Source organism: Triticum aestivum, chromosome 6B, assembly GCF_018294505.1.
Source record: "Triticum aestivum cultivar Chinese Spring chromosome 6B, IWGSC CS RefSeq v2.1, whole genome shotgun sequence".
NCBI lineage: Eukaryota > Viridiplantae > Streptophyta > Magnoliopsida > Poales > Poaceae > Triticum > Triticum aestivum.
This window is the reverse complement of record NC_057810.1, coordinates 421323156-421345703: the sequence shown is the minus strand read 5'-3', so window position 1 is coordinate 421345703 and position 22548 is coordinate 421323156. Positions and strand designations below refer to the sequence as shown.

Sequence of the window (22548 nt, the reverse complement as noted above, 5' to 3'; positions counted from 1 at the left end):
ATCTACATACCCTTGTAGATCGCTAAGCGGAAGCGTTCAAGAGAACGGGGTTGAAGGAGTCGTACTCATCGTGATCCAAATCACCGGAGATCCTAGTGCCGAACGGACGGCACCTCCGCGTTCAACACACGTGCAGCCCGGTGACGTCTCCCATGCCTTGATCCAGCAAGGAGAGAGGGAGAGGTTGAGGAAGACTCCGTCCAGCAGCAACACAATGGCATGGTGGTGATTGAGGAGCGTGGCAATCCTGCAGGGCTTCGCCAAGCACCGCAAGAGACGAGGAGGGAGAGAGATAGGGCTGCGCCAAGAGGGAGAGAAACTCATGTGTTGGGCAGCCCCTAGACCTCAACTATATATAAGGGGAGGGGAGGGGGCTGCGCCCCCTCTAGGGTTCCCACCCCAAGGGAGGCGGCAGCCCCTAGATCCCATCTAGGGTGCAGCCAAGGGGGGAGAGGGGAAACTTGCCCCCCAAGAAAGGTGGGTGCGCCCCCCTCCCCAAACACTACACCACAACACTGCAACCCCAACAGCTAGATTGGTCGGGAAAACAGCATCTGCCAACAAACAGTCGGTTGGGAAAAACTATTGCCGACCGACCATGTTTGTTGGGGAAAGTCCAGACGGGAAAAGCCTTTCCCGACCGACATACCTTTGCCGACCCACTGTTTGACGGCTAATTATAATCATTCCCGACCGACTGTTCGATGATGCTATTTACCAACCAACTTTTTGTTGGCCCCTTTCCCGACCGACTGTTTGACAGCATTTGTTTTGCCGACCAACATTCCGATGGCCCTGCCAAGAACCTTTGCCAACCAACAATCAGACGGTGTGTTCTTTTGCCGACCAACATTACGCCAACATTGTTTAGCCAACCACAACTTTAATTAAAATATGGTACTAATTGTCACATACATATAGTTCTCTTCAAAACATAAATACAAGAAACCATACATCAGGTACATCAAACATTTATTATTCCATTAATTAAAAAATTGTCAGATACATATACTTCAAGGGCTCCTTTGATTCAAAGGAATTCCATGGGACTTCTGGAGGGTTAGAATCCTTAGGATTTTTTCCTACATTTGTAGTTTGATTCACAAGATTGAATCCTATAGGATTTTTTCCTATGGAATCAAGTGTACTACATTTCATTGGAAATCTAGCATCCACTCCAACCTCTTTTTTTAATTCCTTTGTTTTTCATGTAGCATCAAACACTCTAGGCTAATCCTATAGGATTCAAGTGGACATGCCACTCAAATCCTGTATTTTTCCTATTCCAACGTTTTGAAAATCCTTCAAATCAAAGAGGGCCCAAATTGTTCTAAACATAGCCACCAAGACATCATACATAATGTTCACAAAAGGTTCTAAAGTAAGACTTAGTTGTACAAAATGGAAGCTAAAGTATCCAGTTGACGTGGATCACTGGCTTCATGGTCCCTTGTGAGTGCAGTCCTTCTGTTTGCTTCCTACAAAAGTTAAACAAGTCCCAATTATAATACACTATCAGAAACTGAATTTCCTTTGATCTTTTTTTAAAATTTGCAAACATTCCATATGTGAAGCAGTCCCTTTTCTTGTTCAATGAACCACATGCTGCAAGAAATGATATTATATCTTAAAACATTTACATATAAATAGTGTTGACTGCTTACACACTAGTTTCTAGAAATAATAGAAGGGCTTGGCTATCCATACCAAAACTGGAAAAAAGATCACCTAAGTCATGCAATCAGAACATGTAACAATTCAAATATGATGCGAACTACAGAAAGTGTCATATGGGGAACTAGGTAAGAGGAGCAGCTACAACAGGAACGAGGCATATGTATGCAGTACCAGTTGCCATAATTGAAAGGAAGGGGCAGAAAGAAAATGAGGAAGATGACTACAAAACCATGTCATGTGTCCATGGCTTAACTAATTCCTGATGCTATAAACCAAGGTACTACAGAGATTTAACTTAAGATTTCACCAAACATGAATTAGAAAATGAGGTATTAGTGGCAGAAATAAAATCTCTAGCAAATAATGTAGGCCGACAATCTGCCTCTTGAAGTGGCATATACTTAATTGGCTAAAAAAGCTACATTAAAAATAGGGATTCTAATACTGATTAGCTAGCTCAACATCAAATCTGAATCTGAAAATATTTAAGAGGGAATTCCCAACACAAATATATTCTCACCTCCAATAACAAAAGTCGGGTCCATATACATATTCTAGTTTTTAGTTACAACAGATTAACTTGGGCATACCTTTTAGAACAGAGTGAAGAAAGTGCCTCAATTGTCATCTAAACAGAAAAATTGGATAAGCAACATTCCTAGATATCTAACATTTATAGAGTAACATGAATAAGAATAGGAAAAAATGAATGTTGTGTGAATTTACATCACAAGACCAAAAGCGTCTGCAAACCAAAAAAGATTCAGTAAAAAACGTGACAGCGTAATAAGTGCACTGAACCTGAACTTTGCACTTGAGGCCCCTTTGCACCTGAACATGGAGAAAACCTGGTAAGTTCCTCACAGAATCACTTCATCAATTTCACATCTGTTCGATCCCTTGTTCTTCACTTCACATCTGGAACCAGAACTCACTTCAGTAGTATATGAAAGCAAATAATGTATAATTTAGAAGACCACTTAAGTATTATATAGAAAACATTCATATATACAAAAGGCTATAAATTAGATAGAAAAAAGTAATCTATACCCAATAGAACAGTATATATATGCAAACCGATACAACTTAATTCAGTCTAAGTGTAAATTAATAGAAAAATACTGAGAATAAATTAGAACAACAGCTTAATTACTTCATTCCAGAACTACTGAAGAAAAATTACAAACAAAATACAGCTGGAAATCTATAAAAGCAAAAAAGATAAATTACAAAACCACTTAATACATATTAACTCTTCATTCCAGAAGTGAACTATTCTAAATGTTTTACAGAACTACTAAAGCAAATTCACAGAAAATAGAACTATAAAATGTGTAGAAGCATGACTGCAACTTAGAAACTGATAAGTTACATATTTAATCCTGTTTCCAGAAACTGAACAGAAGTTTTACAGATACATATTTAATCTTGTTTTCCAGAAACTGAACTGAAGTTTTACACAACAAATGTTCCAAAATTACAAATAAAAAAAGTTGCAGGCGTACACAAGTCTAAGAGTAAAACCACTTAACATCTGAACTATTCTGGAAGCTACAGAACTATCGAAGCAAATTTATGGAGAAAATACAACTATAAAATTTATAGAAGCATGACTCTACAAATACAAACTGCTAGATATGTATTTTATCTTGATTCCAGAAAACATTGAACTAAGTTCTACAGAACACAAAATTATAGAGGAAAGAGTTGTAAGTTAATAAAAACCCAAGTGTAAAACCACTTAAGGACTGAACTAATTTGCAAGTTTTACAGGACTAATTTTGCAAAAATATAGAAATACAACAGTAAATCTATACAACTATGAGTGATGCTATGTCTTCCTACCAAAAATCCTTCTGCTAGAATTGGAGCATTGAGACTAACAATTTAACAAACACTTGCAGTGTGTTGGCATACAGCAAGAAATAAGCATGATGCATAGGAACAAGGAAGAATTGGATGTGGGGAGAGAAAAGGTAAAGGATACCTTGTTGTTGGCCAGAAAGAGTAGCAAAGCTCCAGCCTCTAGGTCAATATCATCCTTGTAGAAGTCATTGACGAAGAGGTCTATTTCTGCCCGCTTGCAGGGCCTGTGTATGGCGTGTCTCAACTCTCACCTGGTTCAGAGCATGAAAATTGAATATACTCCTATGTTTGCAAGAATTCTACAATTGCTTAACTAAAGTCTGAAACATTAGTACGATTATTTGGACCTTTTGTGGAACCTGAAGCTAGTTCTCAGGGCTGTCCCTCTTCTCAGAACACAGATACGGGGATACATTTATATATTATAGAAAGTAATGAATTAAGATTTCCTGCAATACTAAAAGGATTACCTGTAGTATAGGTATTTTTTTGCAATCATAGCACCAAGCTTATTCCTCTCAAGTTCTTATCCTCTCATGTCTAGAAATCAAACGAGCAGTAGCCAGGTCTTAGACTGCATTTCGGGCTACCCCATTAGCAGATAGAGCCCCTGTTCTTAACATTCTGCTCGAGCTCAAGCTCCCGGCCGAGGCGCTGATTTCTGGGTAGAAGTACTACCACAAGTCATCGTGGATCTTCTGAAGAGAAAAGGGGAAAAGCAAACAAATCAACTAACGACAGCAGCGATTGGGGAGGTGGGGAGAGGGAGAGGAGAAGGAAAAGAACACTCACCCCCGGGGAGGGGAAGCATCAGCAGTCAACGTCCAGATCCTCCTTCAAACGAACCGGCGACTGCAGATCGGAGGAGGCCCATGGCGTGGCGGTGGCGGTCCGGCGCCTGGGTGACGAGCGAGGGTGTGAGTGCTCTGTCTCCCAGGTGACCCACGTCTCTCTCACCCCTGGATCTGAGATGAACGATGGCGTCCACCACCAGGCCTTAGCGGATGAAGGTGACCGGGCACAAGCTAGGGTTAGAACTTAGAAGTGTTTGGGGCTAGCTGTGGGGGTGGAGGAGGATGATGGGGATAGGGCCGCAACCTCGCTGCCGCGGTGACGGCGTGCGGGCTGGTAGATAGCTATTGGCCGGCGGTGGAGGCAGCACGTGAGAGGATAAGGTTTGGGGAATTTGGGTGCACCGGCGGCGGAGGGAGTGCGTGGGAGGATTAGGTTTGGGGAATTTGGATCAGAGGGCGCCGAACGAAAAAATGTGAGGGAAGCTGGGCGCCAACTTTTGGGCCCTCGCGCGCCAAGAGATCGACGGGCCGGCCCAATTGGCAACCAACAGTCGGTCGGCATAAATCGCCGACCAACAGTCGGATGGAGGACTTGGCTTTCGGGATATAGAAATCTTCAACTTGGCACTTTTGTCTCGGCAAATTTGGAGATTATTGAATGATCCCTCCTCTCTTAGTGCACAAATCCTTAAAGCATCATATTTTCCACAATGTACAGTCCTTGAAGCTCAACTAGGTCCACATCCTTCTCAGGTGTGGCGATCTATACTTGATGGGAGAGATATTATCACCCAAGGAGCTATCCGGCGTATTGATGATGGAACTACCACGAACATATGGCAACATAGTTGGATCCCAAGGGACGGAATGATGAAGCCGGTGGCCTCCTTAGTTGCTGACCCACCGCAACTGGTTTCTGATCTGATCGACCACACTAGAGCTGCGTGGCGAGAGGACTTGCTTAGACAGGTGTTCATACCCATTGATGTGGAGGCGATCTTGCAAATACCGCTCTGTACACGGCGTGTGGACGATTTCTGGGCATGGAATGATGATTCAAGGGGGCGTTTTTCTGTACGGTCAGCTTATAAGATGATTGTCAAGATCAAGATTGGGCGCGAGGCATGGCTGGAGGAAAGGGAGGATCCTTCCAACTCTGAACATGAGATGAGGGGGTGGAACTCGCTATGGAACATGTCAGTGCCACCGAAACTGCGCTTTTTCACTTGGCGATTGGCGCAACACTCACTCCCTACGGGAGATGTCCTAAACCATCGTCATATGGCCACTACGAGTGCTTGCTCCCTATGCGGAGGGCAGGATAGCTGACGGCATTCTTTGCTGGAGTGTAATGTGTCTAGGTGTGTGTGGGCACTTTCAGAAGCCGAGATGGTCGAGCACATGTGGGCAACCTCAGAACCTGACGCACGGCTGTGGCTCTTTGCCATGAATGACTCTCTTCCACCGGAGCAATTTCAGTTGATGATTGTTACTTTATGGGCGATTTGGAGTGCAAGACGGAAAGCTATACATGAGGATATATACCAGACTCCGTTTGCCACTGACAACTTCATCAAAGCTTACTTATCAGACATAGAGTTTTTGAAGAAGAAGAAGGAGGAAGCACATGGGATAGCAGTACCACGACCCCGTACGTGGATTCCACCACCAACAGATTACTACAAACTCAATGTGGACGCGGCCGTGTCACGCCCAGGTATGTTTGGCGCAGTTGGTGTGGTTTGCAGGGATGAGAGAGGTTTGTTCATGGGAGCGTCAGTGTAACGCCCTCGATGCGGCTATATCTCCCACGTGTCGAAGCACGACTTAGAGGCATAACCGCATTGAAAGCAATGTCGCAAGTGAGGTAATCTTCACACAACCCATGTAATACATAAGGGAAAGAGATACATAGTTGGCTTACAATCGCCACTTCACACAATTACATGAATAAAGCATTACATCATCCAGATACAATCAAGGTCCGACTACGGAACCAAAATAAAAGAAGAACCCCAAATGCGACAAAGGTCCCCGATCGACCCCAACTGGGCTCCACTACTGATCAACTAGAACGAAACAACACAAAGGGCAAGATCTTCATCGAGCTCCTCCTGAGCTTGGTTGCGTCATCTGCACGGAAACATAGGCACCTGCAAACTGGTTTGGAAGTATCTGTGAGCCACAGGGACTCAGCAATCTCGCACCCGCGAGATCAAGACTATTTAAGCTTATAGGAAGGATGGAGTAATGAGGTGGAGCTGCAGCAAGCGACTAGCATATATGGTGGCTAACATACGCAAATGAGAGCGAGAAGAGAAGGCAAAGCACGGTCGATAAAGGTATGATCAAGAAGTGATCCTGGACTACCTACGTCAAGCATAACTCCAACACCGTGTTCACTTCCCGGACTCCGCCGGAAAGAGACCATCACGGTTACACACGCGGTTGATGTATTTTAATTAAGGTCAACTTCGGGTTTTCTACAACCGTACGTTAACAAATTCCCATCTGCCCATAACCGCGGGCACGGCTTTCGAAAGATAATACCCTGCAGGGGTGTCCCAACTTAGCCCATGACAAGCTCTCACGGTCAACGAAGGAATAGACCTCCACCCGAGACATTCCGATCAGACTCGGTATCCCGGTACAACAAGACATTTCGACAGGGTAAAACTAAACCAGCAACACCGCCCGAATGTGCCGACAAATCCCGATAGGAGCTGCACATATCTCTTTCTCAGGGCACACTCAGATGAGCGCTCCGTACAACTAAAACCAAACCTCGAGTTGCCCCGAGGGGGCGCTGCACAGGACTCTAGTTCGGACCAACACTTAGACAAGCACTGGCCCGGGGGGGTTAAGAAAAAGATGACCCTCGGGATGCGCGACTCCCAAGGGAAAAAGGCTAGGTGGCAAATGGTAAAACCAATGTTGGGCATTGCTGGAGAAGCTTTACTTAAGGCGAACTGTCAAGGGGTTCCCATAATAGCCCAACCGCGTAAGGGACGCAAAATCCGGGAACATAACACCGATATGACGGAAACTAGGGCGGCAAGAGTGGAACAAAACACCAGGCATAAGGCCGAGCCTTCCACCCTTTACCAAGTATATAGATGCATTAATTAAATAAGATATATTGTGATATCCCAACAAGTAAACATGTTCCAACAAGGAACAACATCTCCATGTTCCAACAAGGAACAAACTTCAATCTTCACCTGCAACTAACAACGCTATAAGAGGGGCTGAGCAAAGCGGTAACATAGCCAATCAACGGTTTGCTAGGACATGGTGGGTTAGAGGTTTGACATGGCAATTTGGGTGGCTGACAAGCAAATGGTAGGCATCGTAGCATTGGCATGGCAAAAGAGCGAGCAAACTAGCATAGCAAAGATAGTAGTGATTCCGAGGGTATGATCATCTTGCCTGAAATCCCGCAAGGAAGAAGAACGAGTCCATGAAGAAGATAAACGGAACGTAGACGAACGGGTCCTCACAAGCGCGATGTTACCGGAACCAACCCGAAGAAGCAACACCGGAAAAGGAAGCACACAACATAATAAACAACCATCACATAAACATGTCATGATGCACAATCAAGTATGATGCATGTCCGGTTTAAATATGCATGGCATGGGAAAGTGCACAAGTAGTTCTACAAATTAAGTGGAGATCAATATGCAATGAGTTGCATATTGACGAAACACCACAACAAGTTATTTAGTTCGATCTCGTTTATATACCCCAACAATATTAAATGTTGATTAACATGGCAAGAGGGTGAAGCAAAGTAAAACTACCTATCTAGTCAAGTTTAAATGAGGCCGGAAGCAACGAACAACAATTCCGGAAACTCCCCATATGCATATTTTAGATTAGGTCCTGTTCTGTCCTAAACGCAATTTTAGGGTTGTTAAACATGCAAAGTAAGGCCACCATGTTAAACTAGGCAAAATTCTACCCCATTTACATATAAAGTTTATTTAATTTGGAGCTACGGTTGAATACTTATGAATTAAATCATTTTAGCAAGGCATAGGAGCAAATTTAAACAAACATCATTTTAAACATTTCAAACATGGATGAAAAAGGCAGATTATGAAAGTAGATAAAATTCTGAGCATCTTACATATATAACATGTTTTATTTGGATGCATGGTTCAAAAGTTATTAGCAGTTTAACATAGGGGCAGTTCTGTAAATATGCAGTGCACTGGTTAAATAGAAAAAAAACGTTCGGCGAAAAAAAACTTGACTCGGGCCGAATCTGTCTAGCCCAAATAGCAATAAAAAAAAGGAGGCACTGGGGAGGCCTCACCCATGGGCTTTGGCCCGGTTCAGGGAAGAAGGTTGGTTGGGTGAGGAGGGGTGCGCCGGGCCGGCAAAGAAGCAGGCTGGGCCTGGCGCTTGCCTTGGCGCGGCCCGCGCGCTGGTCAACGGGGGCGATGCGGGGCGCTGAAGCAGTCGTCTCGAACAGAGGCAGGAGCAGTACTTGGCGCGATGCAGAGGACGGGCAGAGCCGGCGGCGATCGACTTGGCGGTCTCCGGTGGGGCGGCGCGGCGACTTGGAGCCAGGGACGAGGCCGGGGTGCGGGGACCCGCCGGACCTGGCAGAGACGGCGACGAACGGAGCGTGGACGCGGGGCTCCGGTGACGCGGGGAAAAGCGAGGGAGGCCAGAGTGGGGCGCGACGGGGTCTGCCTGCTGGCTTGCTCCGGCGAGGCGAGGAGGAGGCCGGGATCCATCGGGAGGCTTCCATGGCGTTGGTGTGCTCCTGCTTGAACAGAGAGAGAGGTCGAGAGGTGAGAGGCATCCATAGGAGGCGGAGAAAGCGAGAGGAGGGAGATGGCAGGGAGCGGGACGACCTGGTGGTGGTGACGGACGACGAAGGGAACTCCGGTGGTGGTGCTGCTTGCGGGCGAACGGGGCGAGGCAGAGGAGATGCAGACAGGCAGCGGCGCAGCTGCACAGGGCTCCGGCGACGCGGAGGCTTGGCGCGGGACTTGGCGAGGCGGGGACGATGGAGGCCGGCCTGTTCTGCTGGTGCGCGCTGGACAGACGAGGTCGCGGGGAAGCGGTCAGGTCCTGCGGGTCGGTTGCGGACGACGAGGGCTACGATGGCCGGCGAGGGTTGGTGGCGAGGTGCTCGGTGAGGAGCCGGCGAGTGCGCTGGTTCGGGAGCGAACTCTCCACGCTCGGGCTCCGATCCAGGCCGAACGGGGAGGCAGAGGAGGCCCTCATGGCTATTGGATGGATGGATTGGGAGGGATGCACTGGTTGGGTGGCAGCGTAAATCAAGGGAGATGGTCGGGGCCGCTGGTTGGATCTGGCAGGAGAGGAAAATGAGGAGGGAGGTGGATCTGGGATGATCCCGATGGGGATTTTGTGGAGTGGCGGCGGCGGCTGGCTGGGAGGATGGGACATCTCTCCTCAATTTTAGGGTTGGTCAAAATATATACAGTAGGTGGATTAGGTTAGGGGCTAATCGGTCCCTCCGATCGTAATCGGGCGGACGAGAAAAATAAGCTAGGGAGTCCAAAAGAAAAACCGAAGATATTTTACAGACGTTTGGAGATGATCCGGATCCAACGGTAACGACAGAGCGGGTCGGGTTCCGGACAATTCTCGGACGCACACACGGGGGGGGGGGGTCTGTGGTTGTGCAAAGAGGGGGTTGGGCTGAGAAGAGAGAGGAGAAGGCAGCCCGGTAACAGTTTCCGGAGACCGAAAACGTCCGACGAAAAATGACCGGCTATACTGCCGCTATAATTATCCGTTGGGCTATCAAACGAACTCCGAACGCGATGAAACTTGGCGGGCGGTCTACTGACAACAAAACAACACCACACGCCAACTCTCATCCCATTCCGAGAACATTCTTCGGCCACTTATAAAATACTATTTCAGACATGCCGCGGGCGTGTGCAAGTGTGGTTGGGCTCAGAACGGACAACAAAGAGAACTCGGAGAACCCGGACGAATGCAAGTTTTAAAACATGATGATGCAGTGCACATGATGACATGATGAAATGCAACACACAAGCAAATGACCTGGCAACATCAGCGAATAACTGAACGACACCTGGCACATCGGTCTCGGGGCGTTACAACACTCCACCACTACGAGAGGATCTCGTCCCGAGATCTAGGATGGCACCAGAGAGAAATGGAAGAGGAAGAGAAGAGGTAAAACTAAGTTGCTTCTTTGACCAATGAGTGAAACCAAAGAACCTTGAGAGGTTAATCCATTTCGAGAAAAGAATACAATGGAGGTGACGAAGCTGAAGGCACTCCGTTAGAAAAGAGGAACAAGGGAGAACAACTTCGGGCAGCACTCCGATTGAAAAGAAAAAGAATTGAATAAGAACTTGATAAGATGAGAAGATACTTGATGAAATCACAATACACTGCCTCCGGAACTATTGAAAGAATGGCACAATGGGTAAGAAGGATTTCAGACAGCTCTCCAGTTGAGGAAGGAGGGAAAACTTGATAAGATTAGAGAACTCGAATGAAAACATGACACTCCGGTTAAATGGATAAGCAAGAAAAGAACACGATCCTCACGAATCGAGATGGTGAGTGAAAAGAGCAATGTCACAATGCCTCCGAAAGAAATAATAGAAGATATATCATTGGAATAACAGAATGGAGGGGGAAATGGCAACTTCTGCCACAATTGAGCTTGGAAAGCACTCTTCCAAGAAGGTTACAACGGGGTTGTTGGGAAAAACCAACAACGAAACGAATAAGCTTGTAGTGGGCTTATGGAAAACATCTCAAAATTATGAGGTGACAACCGGCCACTAACGGAAATGATTGCTAGCTTTAGATCGACGAAGAGATGAACACTTCTTCCACCAAGATGATAAAGAGATAACTTGGATCATTGGCAAGCACCACAAATAGCAACATTCCCAATGGAAGGCTTTTAGGTGAAATATGACACAAGATAACTCCAACAACGAGGTTGATGGATTTAAAAATAACTCATTCTTAACAACATGTGAATCATGGAACATGAACTCAAATTATCAAGAATGACATAATACCACCTCCAAAATATGGTAGAAAGAATTGCACTCCGGATTACCATATGAAGAAAGCTTGAGCTCCTTAGGAAAGAATCTCGATGAAAACTTTGAGAAGGGAATTAAATCCTTGATGAACCATCATGTAGAACCTCCATGAAGAACTCCGGTAAACAAAAGGAATGAAAAGAAAGAGAAATTGAAAACACAAGGTGAATCCTTGCAATGATTCAGATGGATCTCCGTGATAATTAGAGCTTGGAACTCCGGGAAAAGAAAGATGAACAAAAGAAATCAAGAATTTGATGAGCCTCCGGAATAGGGAATTGAGTTCAGTCGATGCAACAAGAATAAGAATTACATTATGCCTATCCTTCACCAATTAAATTGATGACAAAAAATGGATTTGGCATACTACTCATTCTCGTATCAAGGATTAAGAGAGATATGGCGTAAACTTGAGAAGGTCTTCAACGAACCACCGGTAGGATTTGGAAAGAACGAATGAATTGATATGATAACAAAGAAAGAGAACTCTTGAACGAACCACCGTAAGAATTGAAATTGAACGTAGCAAATGCACAAATCACCGGGAAGAATTGCAAAATGAATGAAGATACTTTAGGGTATTTAGATACATGAGAACGAAGAGAGCACGAGTCGATTAAAGATCACTTGAACAAGGCACCGGTAAGATCGGAGAATGATAACTGAAAGCTGAGAATGAATAAACCTGAATTGATGGACTCCGGATACAAACTGAGAGGACTCTTGAATTACTCCAGATGGGTGAAAAAGATTCTCACAATCGAAAACAATTATGAGAGGATGGCAACAAGCTAGCACCACGAATCTTGAAGAGAAAAGAGCAAGATTAAGGAGAAATCCCTCTTCGGTCTGCACATGTTGAGAATGATGACGAGAACCACCAAAATTGTTGAGGCACTCCGGGATGAAAATTAGAAAGGTTGAACCAACGATGAAAAGAATTTGAAAGATCTTGGAGAAGGACATATGACTGATGATAATCATTCTTACGTCAAACTTCGAAAAGAATTTTAAGGACATCTCCGGGAGAATTAGAAGAGTCAGGTAAGATCCTGGGAAAAGACCTGTGGGTTAGGGCCCACTCAAAAGAACACCGTTGAAAAGATTTAAAAGAGATGCTGCACCGGTTGAATTAAATGACTTGAATGAGATACCAATCTCGAAAGAGCTTGAACGAATGCAGAGTGGAAACACGAATCTTCGAGATATCTTGAGCACTCCGGAACAATAGAATAGCGAGAAATGAATAAATATGAGGAGCACCGTCAAGAGAAGGTATTTGAGACGAGAAAAAGGGGATATAATCGACAAATCTTGACTTGAATCCACCGGAGAAGAGAAAGGAATGAGGAATGACGAACTTGAAGTTCCGTTAGAAACTTCATGAGAATCACCGGATAAGAACATTGAAGGAAAAGAATGGAGAGACTTCACATCAACAAGATGGATACTCGATTAAGAAATCTGAGTCCTTGGAGAAAAACAAAGGGAGGGAGGGTGGGAAAAAAAACAAAGGCAACTTGGAGACGGAAGAAATAACACCGTTGAGAAGAAGAGATAATTGATCTTACTGATGTTGAAATGATTGGATCCACTTGAGGAGGAGCACACCGGTTAAAAAGGATTGACAGCACAATCTCGATGATCAAGAAGGATTAGTATTCGCATAGGAATATGAGAACACCATTTGGAAAAGGTATGGATTCAACATTTGACTCGAAGCAACTCGAATACCACAAATAAAACAAAACAAAGGATTGGCTTGCAGAATAAGCCGGAACAAACATATGATAGAGATTTCGTCCGAAGTTTTCGTGGTGGGGCCTACACGGGCTCAAGTGTACAGCACCATCATGTACAAGGCAGTGCACATGACATACGAAGCGTCCCCGAGTCGGCATAGCCAAGGACTCTTTAAGACACAACGAGACCACTATAAAATCGACCGTGAATAGGCAGACCACTAGACGTCGAACCCCAATTTCATATCATACATCTGTCGAAAAGATATCCTAAGAGCTACTTGAATTCCCACCTATGAAACTCCCGAAATTTTTCCGGTTATGCAATCAGGTGTTGGGGATACAGGGGAAGCATAATATCTCACCCAAACTAGCAAATCCTACATCCAGTTGTATCCATCCTTCAACACATAACCAAGAAACCTTCGGAAATCGTCTACCTCAACCTTCGAAAAGCATCCGTTATACAAGTCATGGCAATACTCCCGTACTCACCTCAGTACTGGGTTATCGGGGTTATCTCACCAACAACTGCATAAAAGAGATTTTCGATTTCGGCGTACTAAACTCAGGTATTCCAGAACTGCAACGATAAAATTATGATGACAACACCTCAGAGCTCAACTCCCCGGGACACTTCCACTAAACCCCTGACAGGAGGCACCAAGACAATGTTCTCATCATAAAACCATCGGAACGATTCCAAGATACCCGCGTGATCCTAAAATTTTTTTTGTGAAATTTGAGAAGAGAAGAGTCAAAACTCTACGTCAGGATGCCTCGCAAGAGTGACGAAGGGACTGAGGAGTAAAAAGAATTCCTAAACTCTCCGATATATAATTCCTAAATGACTCAAAACATTTTTTCTAGACACAACTCGGCCGCTAAAAACGATCAAGCAATGGGGCTCCTAAGGTCGGGGAAGGCTCTGATTACCAACTTGTAACGCCCTCGATGCGGCTATATCTCCCACGTGTCGAAGCACGACTTAGAGGCATAACCGCATTGAAAGCAATGTCGCAAGTGAGGTAATCTTCACACAACCCATGTAATACATAAGGGAAAGAGATACATAGTTGGCTTACAATCGCCACTTCACACAATTACATGAGTAAAGCATTACATCATACAGATACAATCAAGGTCCGACTACGGAACCAAAATAAAAGAAGAACCCCAAATGCGACAAAGGTCCCCGATCGACCCCAACTGGGCTCCACTACTGATCAACTAGAACGAAACAACACAAAGGGCAAGATCTTCATCGAGCTCCTCCTGAGCTTGGTTGCGTCATCTGCACGGAAACATAGGCACCTGCAAACTGGTTTGGAAGTATCTGTGAGCCACAGGGACTCAGCAATCTCGCACCCGCGAGATCAAGACTATTTAAGCTTATAGGAAGGATGGAGTAATGAGGTGGAGCTGCAGCAAGCGACTAGCATATATGGTGGCTAACATACGCAAATGAGAGCGAGAAGAGAAGGCAAAGCACGGTCGATAAAGGTATGATCAAGAAGTGATCCTGGACTACCTACGTCAAGCATAACTCCAACACCGTGTTCACTTCCCGGACTCTGCCGGAAAGAGACCATCACGGTTACACACGCGGTTGATGTATTTTAATTAAGGTCAACTTCAGGTTTTCTACAACCGGACGTTAACAAATTCCCATCTGCCCATAACCGCGGGCACGGCTTTCGAAAGTTCAAATCCCTGCAGGGGTGTCCCAACTTAGCCCATCACAAGCTCTCACGGTCAACGAAGGAATAGACCTCCACCCGAGACATTCCGATCAGACTCGGTATCCCGGTACAACAAGACATTTCGACAGGGTAAAACTAAACCAGCAACACCGCCCGAATGTGCCGACAAATCCCGATAGGAGCTGCACATATCTCTTTCTCAGGGCACACTCAGATGAGCGCTCCGTACAACTAAAACCAAACCTCGAGTTGCCCCGAGGGGGCGCTGCACAGGACTCTAGTTCGGACCAACACTTAGACAAGCACTGGCCCGGGGGGTTAAGAAAAAGATGACCCTCGGGATGCGCGACTCCCAAGGGAAAAAGGCTAGGTGGCAAATGGTAAAACCAATGTTGGGCATTGCTGGAGAAGCTTTACTTAAGGCGAACTGTCAAGGGGTTCCCATAATAGCCCAACCGCGTAAGGGACGCAAAATCCGGGAACATAACACCGATATGACGGAAACTAGGGCGGCAAGAGTGGAACAAAACACCAGGCATAAGGCCGAGCCTTCCACCCTTTACCAAGTATATAGATGCATTAATTAAATAAGATATATTGTGATATCCCAACAAGTAAACATGTTCCAACAAGGAACAACATCTCCATGTTCCAACAAGGAACATTCAAGGAACAAACTTCAATCTTCACCTGCAACTAACAACGCTATCAGAGGGGCTGAGCAAAGCGGTAACATAGCCAATCAACGGTTTGCTAGGACATGGTGGGTTAGAGGTTTGACATGGCAATTTGGGTGGCTGACAAGCAAATGGTAGGCATCGTAGCATTGGCATGGCAAAAGAGCGAGCAAACTAGCATAGCAAAGATAGTAGTGATTCCGAGGGTATGATAATCTTGCCTGAAATCCCGCAAGGAAGAAGAATGAGTCCATGAAGAAGATAAACGGAACGTAGACGAACGGGTCCTCACAAGCGCGATGTTACCGGAACCAACCCGAAGAAGCAACACCGGAAAAGGAAGCACACAACATAATAAACAACCATCACATAAACATGTCATGATGCACAATCAAGTATGATGCATGTCTGGTTTAAATATGCATGGCATGGGAAAGTGCACAAGCAGTTCTACAAATTAAGTGGAGATCAATATGCAATGAGTTGCATATTGACGAAACACCACAACAAGTTATTTAGTTCGATCTCGTTTATATACCCCAACAATATTAAATGTTGATTAACATGGCAAGAGGGTGAAGCAAAGTAAAACTACCTATCTAGTCAAGTTTAAATGAGGCCGGAAGCAACGAACAACAATTCCGGAAACTCCCCATATGCATATTTTAGATTAGGTCCTGTTCTGTCCTAAACGCAATTTTAGGGTTGTTAAACATGCAAAGTAAGGCCACCATGTTAAACTAGGCAAAATTCTACCCCATTTACATATAAAGTTTATTTAATTTGGAGCTACGGTTGAATACTTATGAATTAAATCATTTTAGCAAGGCATAGGAGCAAATTTAAACAAACATCATTTTAAACATTTCAAACATGGATGAAAAAGGCAGATTATGAAAGTAGATAAAATTCTGAGCATCTTACATATATAACATGTTTTATTTGGATGCATGGTTCAAAAGTTATTAGCAGTTTAACATAGGGGCAGTTCTGTAAATATGCAGTGCACTGGTTAAATAGAAAAAAAACGTTCGGCGAAAAAAAACGTGACTCGGGCCGAATCTGTCTAGCCCAAATAGCAATAAAAAAAAGGAGGCGCTGGGGAGGCCTCACCCATGGGCTTTGGCCCGGTTCAGGGAAGAAGGTTGGCTGGGTGAGGAGGGGTGCGCCGGGCCGGCAAAGAAGCAGGCTGGGCCTGGCGCTTGCCTTGGCGCGGCCCGCGCGCTGGTCAACGGGGGCGATGCGGGGCGCTGAAGCAGTCGTCTCGAACATAGGCAGGAGCAGGACTTGGCGCGATGCAGAGGACGGGCAGAGCCGGCGGCGATCGACTTGGCGGTCTCCGGTGGGGCGGCGCGGCGACTTGGAGCCAGGGACGAGGCCGGGGTGCGGGGACCCGCCGGACCTGGCAGAGACGGCGACGAACGGAGCGTGGACGCGGGGCTCCGGTGACGCGGGGAAAAGCGAGGGAGGCCAGAGTGGGGCGCGACGGGGTCTGCCTGCTGGCTTGCTCCCGCGAGGCGAGGAGGAGGCCGGGATCCATCGGGAGGCTTCCATGGCGTTGGTGTGCTCCTGCTTGAACAGAGAGAGAGGTCGAGAGGTGAGAGGCATCCATAGGAGGCGGAGAAAGCGAGAGGAGGGAGATGGCAGGGAGCGGGACGACCTGGTGGTGGTGACCGACGACGAAGGGAACTCCGGTGGTGGTGCTGCTTGCGGGCGAACGGGGCGAGGCAGAGGAGATGCAGACAGGCAGCGGCGCAGCTGCACAGGGCTCCGGCGACGCGGAGGCTTGGCGCGGGACTTGGCGAGGCGGGGACGATGGAGGCCGGCCTGTTCTGCTGGTGCGCGCTGGACAGACGAGGTCGCGGGGAAGCGGTCAGGTCCTGCGGGTCGGTTGCGGACGACGAGGGCTACGATGGCCGGCGAGGGTTGGTGGCGAGGTGCTCGGTGAGGAGCCGGCGAGTGCGCTGGTTCGGGAGCGAACTCTCCACGCTCGGGCTCCGATCCAGGCCGAACGGGGAGGCAGAGGAGGCCCTCATGGCTATTGGATGGATGGATCGGGAGGGATGCACTGGTTGGGTGGCGGCGTAAATCAAGGGAGATGGTCGGGGCCGCTGGTTGGATCTGGCAGGAGAGGAAAATGAGGAGGGAGGTGGATCTGGGATGATCCCGATGGGGATTTTGTGGAGTGGCGGCGGCGGCTGGCTGGGAGGATGGGACATCTCTCCTCAATTTTAGGGTTGGTCAAAATATATACAGTAGGTGGATTAGGTTAGGGGCTAATCGGTCCCTCCGATCGTAATCGGGCGGACGAGAAAAATAAGCTAGGGAGTCCAAAAGAAAAACCGAAGATATTTTACAGACGTTTGGAGATGATCCGGATCCAACGGTAACGACAGAGCGGGTCGGGTTCCGGACAATTCTCGGACGCACACACGGGGGGGGGGGGTTTGTGGTTGTGCAAAGAGGGGGTTGGGCTGAGAAGAGAGAGGAGAAGGCAGCCCGGTAACAGTTTCCGGAGACCGAAAACGTCCGACGAAAAATGACCGGCTATACTGCCGCTATAATTATCCGTTGGGCTATCAAACGAACTCCGAACGCGATGAAACTTGGCGGGCGGTCTACTGACAACAAAACAACACCACACGCCAACTCTCATCCCATTCCGAGAACATTCTTCGGCCACTTATAAAATACTATTTCAGACATGCCGCGGGCGTGTGCAAGTGTGGTTGGGCTCAGAACGGACAACAAAGAGAACTCGGAGAACCCGGACGAATGCAAGTTTTAAAACATGATGATGCAGTGCACATGATGACATGATGAAATGCAACACACAAGCAAATGACCTGGCAACATCAGTGAATAACTGAACGACACCTGGCACATCGGTCTCAGGGCGTTACAGTCAGCTCTCGTTTTCAGAGGACTGCACAACCCCCAAGTGCTAGAAGCACTAGCTGTTCGGGAGGCATTAGCACTTTCAGAAGATCTCTATATCAACCATTTACTTGTTGCCTCCGATTGCAAGGTGGTGGTAGATGCAATCAGACAGGGAAGCTCAGCAGAATTTGGAGCCATTGTCGAGGAAATCAAGACTAGAGCAACTACCTTTATTTCATGTTCGTTTACTCATGAGTATAGGACCTCCAATACGGAGGCCCATAATCTCGCAAAGCATGCGTTATCTTTAGGGTTTGGCCGACACACTTGGCTAGGACAACCCGGCGATCTTCTTTTTGTACCTATGAACATTATGATTCAGTAATAAAGCTTTGTGAGATTCTCAAAAAAAAACAGTCGGATGGAGATTTCCCTCAAAAAAAAAACAGTCGGATGGAGATAGAAGCTTTCCCGACTGACTATCAGACGTCAAATATCTAAGAATTCCCGACCGACAGTTGGTCATGGTATGAAAATATTGCCGACCAACAATCCGATAGAAGTTTTCGCGACCAACTGTGTGTTGGCGAAAGTGACTTTTCCCAACACACAGCGGTAGGGGAATCTGGTGCGTGGTGTAGTGAAACCCTAGGCGCCTTGGGCCCTTGTGGGGGGGCGCACCAGCCCACCTGGGGCTGGTCCCCTCCCACACTTGGCCCACGCAGCCCTCTGGGGACGGTGGCCCCACTTGGTGGACCCCCGGGACCCTCCCGGTGGTCCCGGTACATTACCGATAAAACCCAAAACATTTCTGGTGACCAAAACAGGACTTCCCATATATAAATCTTTACCTCCGGACCATTCCGGAACTCCTCGTGACATCCGGGATCTCATCCGGGACTCCGAACAACATTCGGTAACCATGTATATCTATTCCCTATAACCCTAGTGTCATCGAACCTTAAGTGTGTAGACCCTACGGGTTCGGGAACCATGCAGACATGACCGAGGTGTTCTCCGGCCAATAACCAACAGCGGGATCTGGATACCCATGTTGGATCCCACATGTTCCACGATGATCTCATCAGATGAACCACGATGTCAAGGACTCAATCAATCCCGTATACAATCCCCTTTGTCTAGCCGTATTGTACTTGCCCGAGATTCGATCGTCGGTATGCCGATACCTTGTTCAATCTCGTTACCGACAAGTCTCTTTACGATTTCCGTAACACATCATCCCGTGATCAACCCCTTGGTCACATTGTGCACATTATGATGATGTCCTACCGAGTGGGCCCAGAGATACCTCTCCGTCACATGGAGTGACAAATCCCACGTCTTGATTCGTGCCAACCCAACAGACACTTTCGGAGATACCCGTAGTGCACCTTTATAGCCACCCAGTTACGTTGTGACGTTTGGTACACCCAGAGCATTCCTACGGTATCCGGGAGTTGCACAATCTCATGGTCTAAGGAAAATGATACTTGACATTAGAAAAGCTTTAGCATACGAACTACACGATCTTTGTGCTAGGCTTAGGATTGGGTCTTGTCCATCACATCATTCTCCTAATGATGTGATCCCGTTATCAACGACATCCAATGTCCATGGTCAGGAAACCGTAACCATCTATTGATCAACGAGCTAGTCTACTAGAGGCTTACTAGGGACATGGTGTTGTCTATGTATCCACACATGTATCTAAGTTTCCTATCAATACAATTATAGCATGGATAATAAACAATTATCATGAACAAGGAAATATAGTAATAATAACTAATTTATTATTGCCTCTAGGGCATATTTCCAACAGTCTCCCACTTGCACTAGAGTCAATAATCTAGTTCACATCACCATGTGATTAACACTCATAGGTCACATCGCCATGTGACCAACATCCAAAGAGTTTACTAGTGTCTAAACTAGTTCACATCATCATGTGACTGAGACTCAATGAATTGTGGGGTTTGATCATGTTTTGCTTGTGAGAGAGGTTTTAGTAAACGGGTCTGCAACATTCAGACCCGTATGTACTTCGCAAATCTATAGGTCATGTTGTAAATGATGCTTCCACGCTCCACTTGAAGCTATTCTAAATGGTTGCTCCACTATACGTATCCGGTTTGCTACTCAGAGTCAGTCGGATAGGTGTTAAAGTTTGCATCAACGTAACCCTTTACGCCGAACTCTTTATCACCTCCATAATCGAGAAACATGTCCTTATTACTCCAAGGACAATTTTTTTTACCGTTGTCTGGTGATCCACTCCTTGATCACCTTTGTACCCTCTTGCCAGACATGTGGCAAGGCACACATCAGGTGCGGTACTCAGCATGGCATACCGTATAGAGCCTATGACAAAAGCATAGGGGACGACCTTCGTCCTTCCTCTTTCTTCTGCCGTGGTCGAGCTTTAAGTCTTAACTTCATACCTTACAACTCAGGCAAGAACTCCTTCTTTGACTGATCCATCTTGAACACCTTCAAGATCATGTCAAGGTATGTGCTCATTTGAAAGTACTATTAAGCATTTTGATCTATCTTATAGATCTTGATCCTTATTGTTCAAGTAGCCTAATCTAGGTTTTTCATTGAAAAACACTTTTCAAATAACCCTATATGCTTTCTAGAAATTCTACATCATTTCTGATCAACAATATGTTTACAACATATACTTATCAGAAATTCTATAGTGCTCCCACTCACTTCTTTGGAAATACAAGTTTCTCATAAACTTTGTACAAACCCAAAATCTTTGATCATTCCATCAAAGCGCATATTCTGACTCCGAGATGCTTGCTCTAGTCCATGGAAGGATCGCTGGAGCTAGCATACCTTTTAGCATCCTTAGGATCGACAAAACCTTTCTGATTGTATCACATACAACCTTTCCTTACGAAAACTGGTAAGGAAACTCGTTTTGACATCCACCTGCTAGATTTCATAAATGCAGCTAATGCTAACATGATTCCGACGGACTTAAGCATCGCTACGGATGAGAAAATCTCATCGTAGTCAACTCATTGAACTTGTGAAAAACTCTTTGCCACAAGTCGAGCTTCATAGACGGTGACATTACCGTCCACGTCCGTCTTCTTCTTAAAGATCCATTTATCTCAATGGCTTGCCGGTCATCGGTCAAGTTCACCAAAGTCTATGCTTTGTTCTGATACATGGATCCTATCTCGGATTTCATGGCTTCTAACCATTTGTCGGAATATGGGCCCACCATTGCTTCTCCATAGCTCGTAGGTTCATTGTTGTCTAGCAACATGACCTTCAAAACAGGATTACTGTACCACTCTGAAGTAGTACGCATCCTTGTCACCCTACGAGGTACGGTAGTGACTTGATCCGAAACTTCATGATCACTATCATGAGCTTCTACTTCAATTGGTGTGGGCGCCATAGGAACAACTTCCTGTGCCTTGCTACACACTAGTTGAAGTGACGGTTCAATAACCTCATCAAGTCTCCACCATGCTCCCACTCAACTTTCCGAGACAAACTTCTCCTCGAGAAAGGACCCGATTCAAGAAACAATCCCTATTGCTTTTGGATCTGAATTAGGAGGTATACCCAACTATTTTGGGTGTCCTATGAAGATGCATTTTATCCGCTTTGGGTTCGAGCTTATCAACCTAAAACTTTTTCACATAAGCGTCGCAGCCCCAAACTTTTAAGGAACGACAACTTAGGTTTCTCCAAACCATAGTTTAAACGGTGTCGTCTCAACGGAATTACGTGGTGCCCTATTAAAGTGAGTGTCGTTGTCTCTAATGCCTAACCCATGAACGATAGTGGTAATTCGATAAGAGACATCATGGTATGCACCATATCCAATAGGGTGCAACTATGATGTTCAGACACACTATCACACTATGGTGTTCCAGGCGGTATTAATTGTGAAACAATTTCCAAAATGTCTTAATTGCGTGCCAAAGCTCGTAACTCAGATACTCATCTCTATGATCATATCATAGACATTTTATCCTCTTGTCACGATGATCTTCAACTTCACTCTGAAATTACTTGAACCACTCAATAATTCAGACTTGTGTTTCATCAAGTAAATATACTCAATATCTACTCAAATCATCCGTGAAGTAAGAACATAACGA

The 22548-nt window shown here is 45.9% G+C and overlaps 1 long non-coding RNA gene across 3 annotated transcripts; it reads right to left on the bottom strand.

Moving 5' to 3' along the window:
- Window positions 1-960: 960 nt before the first annotated feature.
- LOC123137320 (uncharacterized) lies at window positions 961-4811 on the bottom strand. Of its 3 annotated transcripts, XR_006468067.1 has the most exons (4): window positions 4336-4811; window positions 4014-4241; window positions 2479-3794; window positions 961-1478 (listed from the first exon to the last, which is right to left on the bottom strand). It is a non-coding gene; the product is annotated as an uncharacterized lncRNA (long non-coding RNA). The 3 variants fall into 3 exon arrangements; XR_006468066.1 differs by having other exon boundaries at window positions 961-3794; window positions 4336-4810; XR_006468068.1 differs by having other exon boundaries at window positions 961-3794; window positions 4014-4238; window positions 4336-4784.
- Between the last annotated feature and the right edge of the window lie 17737 nt (window positions 4812-22548).